Genomic DNA, 10,623 nt, shown 5'->3' with positions numbered 1-10,623 from the left:
GTAATAAGAATCAGATCAGTAATTTCAGGGACCAGTAGTGGAAAATGGGGATTGACTGCTAGGAAGCACAAAGGAACTTTCTGGAAGGATGGAAAATGTTCTAGGTCATTGTGGTGGGGTGATGATGAGATGACTGTATATATTTATCAAATGTCATGTACTTAAAATTAATAAATTTGATTGTGTACAAATTATGTTTAACAGCTAAAGCTGACACCATACACACTAAAAAAACATTACGGCTTAATCCAAATGATTATTACAACAGTGAGTTCAGTTTGTGAAAGATCATCAAGCTCCACACTTAGGATATGTTCTCTTTCCTGTATAGAGTACAGTTAAATGAAAAGTTTAAATTTAAAAAATTATATAGAATAAAATGTTTGATTTGTACATTGAAATGTATGCGTTCTCTTGAATGCAAATTATGCATCAATAAAGAGATATTTATTTTCAGTAATTATGGTAATAATAAGAAAAATACATTCAGTATGAATTAAGCTTATATGCACATTGTACGTAACCAGGACTAAAGAAAGTGGAAGGTAGGAAAATCATGCAGATAGTAGTGAAGCTAACGAGTTTGCTCCAGTGCTTATTTCTCTTTTGTTTTGGCCATCCATAATCAGTGCTTGCTGAAACCCTCTTGCTAAAACAGAATCCTATAGTATAGCAAGCAGCATAATGGCTCTCCAAAGTAGTCCTTGTCTTAAGTCAGTTCCTGGAAGCTGTGAATGTTTCCCTGTCTGGCAAAAGGGATGCTGCAGCTGTGATTAAGTTAAGAACCTTGGAATGGAGAGATTATTTTAGATTATCTGGGTGGTCTCAATCTAATTACACAGGTTCTTAAAAGCAGAGAACATTTTCTAGGCTATGGTTAGAGACACATGTGACTACAAGATAAATGGTCAGATACAACAGTGCTAGTTTTGAAGACAAAGGAAAGGAGCCATGAGCCAAGGAAGAGTGTGGCCTCTAGGAACTAGAAAGGTCCAGGACATGAATTCTGTCTACAGCCTGCAGAAAGAGATGAAGATGTGCTGACATCTTTGTCTTAGCCCGTAAGACCTGTGTTGGACACCTAAGATAATAAATGTGTGTTGCTCAAACCACTAACATGGTGGTAAGTTTCCGCAGCAGCCATAGAGATCTAATATACATAAGTCTCAATTTATTCACGTGGACATAAGTTTAAAAAAAAATCACGAGACTAGATGAAGGGAAATAACTTCACGAGTTAGAATTTTTAAAAGTTGAAGTTCTAGAATCAGAAAACATTCGATTTCTAGCTCTTTCACTTAGTAGCTCAGGCACTTACCCTTCAAGCAGGGGTCCTCAAACTTTTTAAATAGGGGGCCAGTTCACTGTCCCTCAGACTGTTGGAGGGTCAGACTGCAGGCCCTGGGACTAGTTGGCTGCTAAGCAGGACAGGCAGCAGCGGCAAAAACACCCGGCGGGCTGTAGTTTGAGGACACCTGCCTCAGAGCCTCAGTTGTTTCTTCCATATAATAAAATGCTTATAGTAACTACTTCACAGGGAAAATGTAAGAATTAAAAAAAAAACTGCTTGTAAGACATCTATCTTAATTATGGCACATTGTAAGATAAGCAGTCAATAAACATTAGGTTATTAAGTATAAAATTTTCAGTTTCCTTAAGTACTAAGTTTGACAGTTGAAGTCTCAACGTTTCACTTTGACACTGCTTTTTTTTATGGTGAAAGAACATCCTCATCCTTTCAAACATTTGTTTTGGTTTGTGATTATCATTCCAACTTTTTTACAGCAATTTTTATGAAACCATGGATAAATTCAAAATTCATGTTTTTTCAAATATGTTCTGTTGTAGAAAAAATACAGCCCGGACAGCTCAAAATATCAATGAAATATTTCAGAAGGATGTTGTTAACGAATGCACAGTACACTGACAGTTTCAGAAGTTCCATTCTGGGTATTTTATTTTATTTTATTATTGTCGGGGATTCATTGAGGGCACAAAGAACCAGATTAGACTGATTGAATTTATTAGGTAAAGTCCCCCTTATATTTGTGTCCCCCCACCAAAAGGCATGACACACGCCATGACCCCCACCCCCTCCCTCCTTCCCTCTCTCTGCTTTCCCCTGTCCCCACCCCTCTCCATGTACTAGGTCATAATTGTCCTCACATCAAAATTGAGTACATGGGATTCTTGTTTCTCCATTCTTATGATGCTTTACTAAGAAGAATGTGTTCCACTTCCATCCAGGTTAACACAAAAGATGTAAAGTTTCCATCTTTTTAATGGCTGAATAGTGTTCCATGGTACACATATACCACAGCTTGTTAATCCACTCCTGGGTTGGTGGGCATTTAGACTGTTTCCACATTTTGGTGATTGTAAATTGAGCTGCAATAAACAGTCTAGTGCCAGGGTCCTTTTTTTTCCTCTGGGTAGATGCCCAGTAGTGGGATTGCAGGATCAAATGGGAGGTCTAGTTTGAGTTCTTTGAGGGCTCTCCATACTTCCTTCCAAGAAGCTTGTATTTGTTTGCATTCCCACCAGTGATGTAAAAGTGTTCTTTTCTGAGGATTTTAATCTTGAAAATTAGCCATGTGGACAACGTAAGATCAAGGTGGATAATGATGAGCCAAAAGCTGTAGTGGAAGCAAATCCGCCTATGTGTGAATTAACAGTATGGTTTGACATTACTATTCCAACAACATTGAACCATTTGAAACAAATCAGCAAATTAAAGAAGAAACTGGATAAAGGGTTCTATATGCATTACATGAGCATCAGAAGAGAAATTATCTTGAAGCTTGCCTTTCTTTGCTGTCACAACATAAAAGCGAACCATTTCTAATCATATTGTTTGTCGCATGTGATGCAAAATGGATTCTTTCTGACAATTGCAAGTGTTCAGAACAATAGTTGGATAAAGATGAAGGGCCAAAACATAATCCAAAACTGGATGTTCATCATCAAAAGCTAAACGCGTCTGTTTGGTGGTCTAGCACTGGTATTATCCACTACAAATTCTTGAAACCTGGTTAGTCAATTAGAGAGGATGTCTACGCAACCAGTTGGATAAAATGATGAAGATAACTTGCAGCTGAGATTGGTTAATAGAGACAGGCCAACACTCCTAAAAGACAATGCTTGATCTCACGTCACACAAACAGTTCTGTTCAAACTACAGAAGCTGGGACAGGGAAAGTCTCTGTCATCCACTGTATTCACCAGACCTTGCACCAATTGACAACCACTTCTTCCAGGCTTTGGACCACTCCTTGCAAGGAAAAATATTCAATTCTCAACAATCTATAGAAAACGCCTTTCATAATTTCATCTCCACTTGCTCTCCAGGCTTCTTTGCTGCTGGCCTAAACTAGCTATCCTTAAGATGGCAAAACTGTGTTGACTGTTTAGATCCATACTTTGATTAAGTTTACTGCTTCTTGTTTGAGTTATAAACTTTTGATTTCAAATCAGACATTTTGTATTTAATGACCTAATGGTAGGAGTTATATCATTTTTACTAGGAGAGATTCTAGAGATTCTTTTCAGGTCCAGGGAGATTCTGTTTCAAATTATTTTGATTTTAATATTTGAATTAATGCTACCTTGTTTAAGTTAAAAGGATCTAGCTTATTGATCTAATGGGAATGCAGTCATTTTAAATAAAAGGCATAGATAAACAAATAATTCTTTGGTGTTTCACCTGGAATGAATTCTTCACTAACCTCCCAAAAACGTAGATATAGTCCAAGGTAAGATTTTACACATAACTCCTAGTATAAGGGGTTGGGTCTGAGTCCAATTTTATGTTTCACATGGCTTGCCAACACCATTGAAATGATAGTTCCTTTCTTCACTGATTTGAGATACTCCTCAAATACATAATGTCATGCGTTGCAGATGGGAGCGTAATTCATACCTCAATACGCAATACCCATATCCTCTGAATCAGGAAATCTTCTTCTAGGAATTAATCCCACTTATATGTGATGAAGATAAAAGTTGGTATGTACAAGATTACTCACCACTCATACACATACAACACGGTATGTTTTATAATAGACAATGTATTAAAACAATCTAAATGCCTAAAAGAAGGAACTAGTTAAACACGTTATGATAAGTTTATACAATCAAATACTATGCAGCCACAAGAAAGAATAAAAAGCTCTTTATATGGAAGGATCTATAAGATATTTTAAGTTTACAAAAAGTATAAAATTCTGCCATCGTATTAAAAATGAGAAAAAAGGGAATATGTATATAATACAAACATCTATGAAAGAAAATACATTGGTCACCTATGGGAGGACTAGGAGTGTCGGGGCCTCAATAAGAGATAGATGTTACTTTGAATTCTCTTTCTATTGCCTTAATTTTGAACCACCTGAATATATTATATATTGGAAAAATTTAATAAAATATTTAGGTAAAGGAGAAAAGACAACAAGAAAACAACAACAAAAAATAAAAGGCCCTTTGAAATTCCAAACCCTACTGTAGTCAATGTAATCTAGAAGTATTTGGCAGAGCACTCTGAAGAAAAACCACAATTCAAAAATTTTATTATTTTACAAAATTTCTCTATTCCAATCATTGCCCAACAACATGTATTATTAGGCATTTGAGTCAATAATAAAAGCATCCATAGACAAAAGCTTTGTAGTGAATTCAATTAAGTTGTGTCTTAAGTTAAAACTCTATTGTGGTTCTGTCTGATGACAATTTCTTAAAGGGAGAAATGGCATTTTTTTCTAGCTTTTAAAAAACTCTATTTGACTTTTACCTAGTGCAGATTTAAGTTACAAAAAATCAGCAAATACATTTCGTAACTCTATTTTTCTACCCAGTAGAAAAATGTATCTCTTCTAATCCCAACCATTATTCACTACGGCTTTATCAACTGTCAGGGTTTAAGAGAGCTGTCTGCATCCTTGGTTCTTGGGGGGCTCGTGGCCAAAGAATGACCAGACTCCAAAGTAAGGCAAGTGTGAAACAAAGTTACTGAGAAAGAGAAAGATAGGTTTACAGAGTAAGAACAAGATGTATGCTTACAGAGCAGGGTATGTTCACAGTACACTAGGGGTCTCTATTGTCACCACAAGAAAAAGGGTTTGTTATGGCTTGGGTCCTATTTTATGCTGCCTGGATTGGGCGTACTTCATGGTTCAGAAGTCATATTGGAACCATCTAATTGTGCATGCAGACCTCCCATGAGCTCCTCTGAAAGTCTGTTATTGGGTATGGACCACAGAGCAGATTTAAGCTAATAACATGATAATTAGCCTGGAGGCTATTCTAGGTCACCTTCAACTCTATTTACCAATATCAGTTGGCTTATGGGCTAGAGAGGCCTCTACATCCTTTTGCAGTTGGCACCCTGAGTTCTGATTTGTAGATAGGTAAGGCATTCCCTCTCCTCTAGGTGTACGCAGTCCCTTGGGACAGGATCAAGGTGGGCAGCACTGAGATGAGGGCCCAGGCTGTCCTTTTTCCGTAGGTAAGCCAGATTCTTGATTATCTACCTACAAAACCATCTCTGAATTTTTTCATCGCTTCTTCAATACCCTCCCGAAGTCAAATTAAAGAGTAATTAGGCATCATGAGCTGCTAGACAACATTAAACAAAGGAGAGTTCTCAAATTATTTTTTATGTAAGTATAGTTTCAAATTTGACAAGGTACAATTTGTTTCTAAACCTTACTGTTCAGCATTTTATGTTTCATTGTGATCCTGTGAATTATATTGGTATGAAATTAATTATTCTTTAAATTAAGAAAACAATAAATATTGGTTAAGAAAACTATGGACATCTTAATTCTAGTCTGCCCTTCTTAAGTAACTTTATAGTTAATATACATTTTTTTCCACTTCGAAATTGAATGTAATATTCTGAAACCTGAAAGTCACCATGACCACAGTTGGAACTTGGAACTTAAATCCTTCAGTTTGAGCTTCTTCCAAATGATGATAATTTAAGTGGACAAAATTAATTCAGTAAACCTATGGGAAATGAGCACAGAAAAATAGTAAATAAAGTTGGTAGGATTAGGGAATAGGGAGGAGGAAAAGGCCATTGAAATAATGGCATAAAATCAGGTGTTGCAAACCTCCTAAACTAATTGAACCATATGAATTTACAAAGCTTTTGTTAGAGACAGGGAAGTTCAACCAAGCAAATAATTTTCCTAGAAATGAAGCAATGATGTTTTGATGATTCAAATGGGATAGTTCTTTTGAAATAAACCAACAAAAAAAACCCTGATTAGCAAAACAATTTATCATTTCAAATCCAAAAGTCTTATTTCTTCAGACAGAAAACACTAAAAGAATCTGTACCTCATCCTTAAATTACTAATAAATATATTTTTCTTAACCAAAAAAGGTAGCTTCAACTCTTGGTTTCCTGATCATTGTATTTGGACAAATAAAATGAATACTAGAATAACACTCTGAATGGATGCTATCTAATGTCTTATCTCACAAAAGAGACAAGAGAATAATAAATTTTAATATGCCTATGATTCTGATAGCACAGATGAGCCCTGATAGTGCCACGCAGTGGGGACATTTTTCTAACATGTAAATGTATCACTGAGAATTCACTAACTAAAAACAAAATTAATGAAAGTAAGCTCAAGTGACCTCTAAGGAAACCCTGCTTACGTATACCCACACTGCACAGCCTGTGCATCCCAGGCCCTGCCCACTAACAACTAGATAATAAACTATTGTCTTTATCTCTAACTACATTGTCATGGCAGGGCCTCCTATCAGACTACTGGAGCTTTAAATTATTGCCCCCTTATTACCTTCTAGCACTTAACCTGAACTTTGTTATCCTCCAAAGAAACAATATAATATAATAAAATAACATAATATAGTGATAAAATAATAAGTTTACAATCTTATGCCCCATAGTCAAATAAAGTTTAATCTCCTGGGTGAGTTTCAGACATCAGTGAAATTGTATTCCTTGAAACTAAAACCTAAGGAGAAAAAAAGAAATTTCATCATTTTAACACAAGCCTTATTTTCCCATTTCGCCTTCTCCTGTTCACCTCATTTGGAATTCGCTGTGAGCCCATCGGTAGGCTCAGTCCTAACCTTAGGAGTCAGGACACCAGACAGGCTAGGGGTGAGACCTTGTTTCACAGACTTGGACTTCTGGGTCATTCTGAGCTCTCTTTATACCTATGAGCCAGGCCCAGGAGGGACCATGGCCAAGTGTCACCTTGGCAAGGACAGGCTCAGAACCAGTACTCTCCCCTGGCTCATCGGCCTGCTGAACTTGGCCTTTCATTTCCCTTCTGTGATGACTTCAGCTAGCATGCCTGTCACCTCAGGTCCTTATAAAACTGAACGCTCTGCACTGTGTTTAGATTTTCTTCCTTAGTGCTAGACCACGCCCGCAGATTTTGTGTAATGACATCTCAAATTGACCATCTCCCACCCTGCTTATATATTAAGATCCCACCTAAATTCAGTTCTTTGTTGCTCAGCCTCCTAGCCCCAGGCCTCCTAGTTCTGCTGATTATTAGTGTATATGGACTTGCTCAGCTAGCCCCTTAGATATGCCTCAGGCTACCTGATTCAGATTCTAGATAGAACTTTTCTTACAGCAAAGTTATGAGTCCTAGACTGGCAGCTCTCAGCTTTTGTGTCCTTGTCTTTCTGCCACAATTTACTTGATAAAGAGAGAAAATATGCCACTTCTTACAGAAAACCTCATGAATTTTGAGTTGGGTACAACTTGTCCCTAGTAGGATAGGGTTTATGTGTACTTGAATACTTCCCCATTCAATCATCTCTAAAGTTTTTACTCAGGATAAGAAAAAGACATAAAAATAAATGGAGACACCTGCCCCCCTCACCTTCCTGCATCATCTGCAACACCTACTGACACACATACTTAGTCGTATTTTTCTAATAAGTCTTTGCAAATCTACGTTTGGATAGATATATTCAGACTAATTTGGCTTAGAAGAGCTAATAAAAAAAATCTGAAGCCACTTTTATAGACTTACTTAGAACTGATGTTGTCTCCCTTATAGAGATCTGGCAAGAGCAGCATTCAGCAGGGCAGGGCAACAAAACTGGGAAAGTTCTGGTGAGTGATGCTCAAAAAGAAATAAAAACAATCACTTCAGAGAAAAAAACTGAGAGAAAAAAGGGAGTAAAGGAGGGTATTGGAATGATCATTTAACTGCCTTCCTTGTATTTTTCTTAAAGTGATAAATTTTCAATATAAAATCATTCTGTCTTTTCAAGTGCCTACCTTATCTTAGAGTACTAAAGGGGTGAAGTGCTAACTGATATCTTTTCCAAAGCAAATAATGGGGGAATTACAGCTGACATGGCACATGGTCAAGGGAAAAGTTACTACTTTCTCCAGTGCTGATAAACACTGGCTGCCTGGCATGTGTCCCTCCCCCAGCCTTGAGGCCCCAGAAGGTAAATCATATTGTGATGTCTTAAATCTCAACAGTGTATTTGGAAGGGAAGGAAAGAAGTACCTGAGTCAGGAAGCCAGAATGCGACCACTAGCTGGGGGTTAGTGGGATGACAGACCTGAAGATCATGAAGTCCACAGCCCACTCAAGCTGGAGTCCCTTGTTAGTGAAGCTGGGGTTGACATGAAACCATAGCAACCTGATAGGCAAGCCAAAAAGCAGTCTCCCACCAAAGAAAGAAAAATGATATTGCCAAGTAAAATCCTGCAAGGAGAAGATTGCTCCTCTCCACCCACCTTGCAGACTCCAAAAGGGCAAGCCAGGGAAGAGGAGGAATGGGAGTGCACTTGTGAAAAACTTCACATGCGCTTCCAGCCACTAGTCCATCCTGAGGAGGGGAAACGGTGAATTGGGAGTGGGGAGCAATAGGAATATTTCAAAGAAATGAGATAGCAGTGAGGGAGCCCACAAGTCTGCAGACCCCAGACGTGAATAACACTTTATGGAATCAAACTGGGATGTCATTAAAGGATCCCACTAGTTACAGAAAATGCAGGGAGAGGTGAGAGGCTACAGTGGTAGCAGAGGAAATATATATATTCTGTATTTATATCCCAGTAGAATAAAACCGCTAAAATTTTTCTAGATATGATTATCAACAGATAAAAATATGACAAACCTCCTACAAAACTGTTCAGGTTTCTATCCTGTATGTTCTCGAAAGAGCTTCAGGAAAGTGAATATTCCATTTATTCTAAAATGCAACTTAAAGGTATTCTTCTTCTTAAAGAAGTTCTAATGTTTAGTAACTCTATTGACAAGGCACTGTCTTCATGAAGATGGAAATCTGTTATAAACATTAAACGCCTATATGCTACCCCTTAGACATCATAAAAAATTTTGCTTTCCCATTCAAAAGTGTGTAGGTCTTATTTTGAGTCAACTATAAGTATGGCTATGGTTTCTGGCCTTAATCTACACAAATACAATGTAAAAATGTAAAACGTTTAAATGTTCTTTCCTTTTCAGTAAATCCCTTTATTCCATTGCAAGCTCTTTATATTTACACCTTTAAAAAGCCAACATGACTAAGGAGTTCATTAAAACCCAAGTAATTTCTAAACATGGTGCAATATGAAGCTAATACACTGGTTCAGTCGGAACATTGATTAAAGTGATTTTTCAAAAAGCTGACAGCATGTTGCAGCATCGTGTATGAAAAGACAGTGGGAATATTAAGTTAGGAGATAATTAGGAGCTAATATTTTACTGAATGGAGTAAAACTAGAAGCTTTTCACTTAGAACTGGAACCAGACAAGATTGTCCTTTATTGCCACTACCATTCAACATAGGGCTGGAAGTTCTATCCAATACAATCAGGCAAGAGAAGGAAATAAAGGACATAAAAATGGGAGCAAAGGAGGTCAAACTCTTCCTCTTTGCTGATGACATAATCTTATACTTACAGAACCCCAAAGACTCAACCACAAGACTCCTGGAAGTGATTTTAAAAAACGCAGTAATGTCTCAGGACATAAAATCAATGTCCACAAATCAGTAGCCTTTGTATTGGCCAATAACAGCCAAGATAAGAAGCTAATTAAGGACACAATCTCCTTCACCATAACATCAAAGAAAATGAAATACCTAGGAATATACTAACAAAAGAAGTGAAGGACCTCTATAAAGAAAATTATAAAACCCTAAGAAAAGAAATAGCAGAGGATATTAACAAATGGAAGACCATATCATGCTCATGGCTGTGAAGAATCAACAATATTAAAATGTCTATACTTCCCAAAGCAATATATAGATTCAATGCCATCCCTATTAAAATACCAACATCATACTTTCAAGATTTGAAAAAAATAGTTCTTCATTTTGTATGGAACCAGAAAAAACCCATATAGTTAATGCAATACTTAATAATAAAAACAAAGCTGGGGCATCAGCATACCAGACTTTAGGCTATACTATAAGGCCATAGTGATCAAAACAGCATGGTACTGGCACAAAAATAGAGACATAGACATTTGGAATCGAATAGAAAACTAGGAAATGAAACTAATGCCTTACAGCCACCTAATCTTGGATAGACCAAACAAGAACATACAATGGGGGAAAAAAATCTCTATTCTAGTGGTGCTGGGAGAACTTGATATCCACATG

This window comes from Otolemur garnettii, unplaced genomic scaffold, assembly GCF_000181295.1.
Source record: "Otolemur garnettii isolate 467f Iridium unplaced genomic scaffold, OtoGar3 scaffold00063, whole genome shotgun sequence".
Classification (NCBI taxonomy): Eukaryota; Metazoa; Chordata; class Mammalia; order Primates; family Galagidae; genus Otolemur; species Otolemur garnettii.
Note: the sequence above shows the minus strand (reverse complement) of the source record.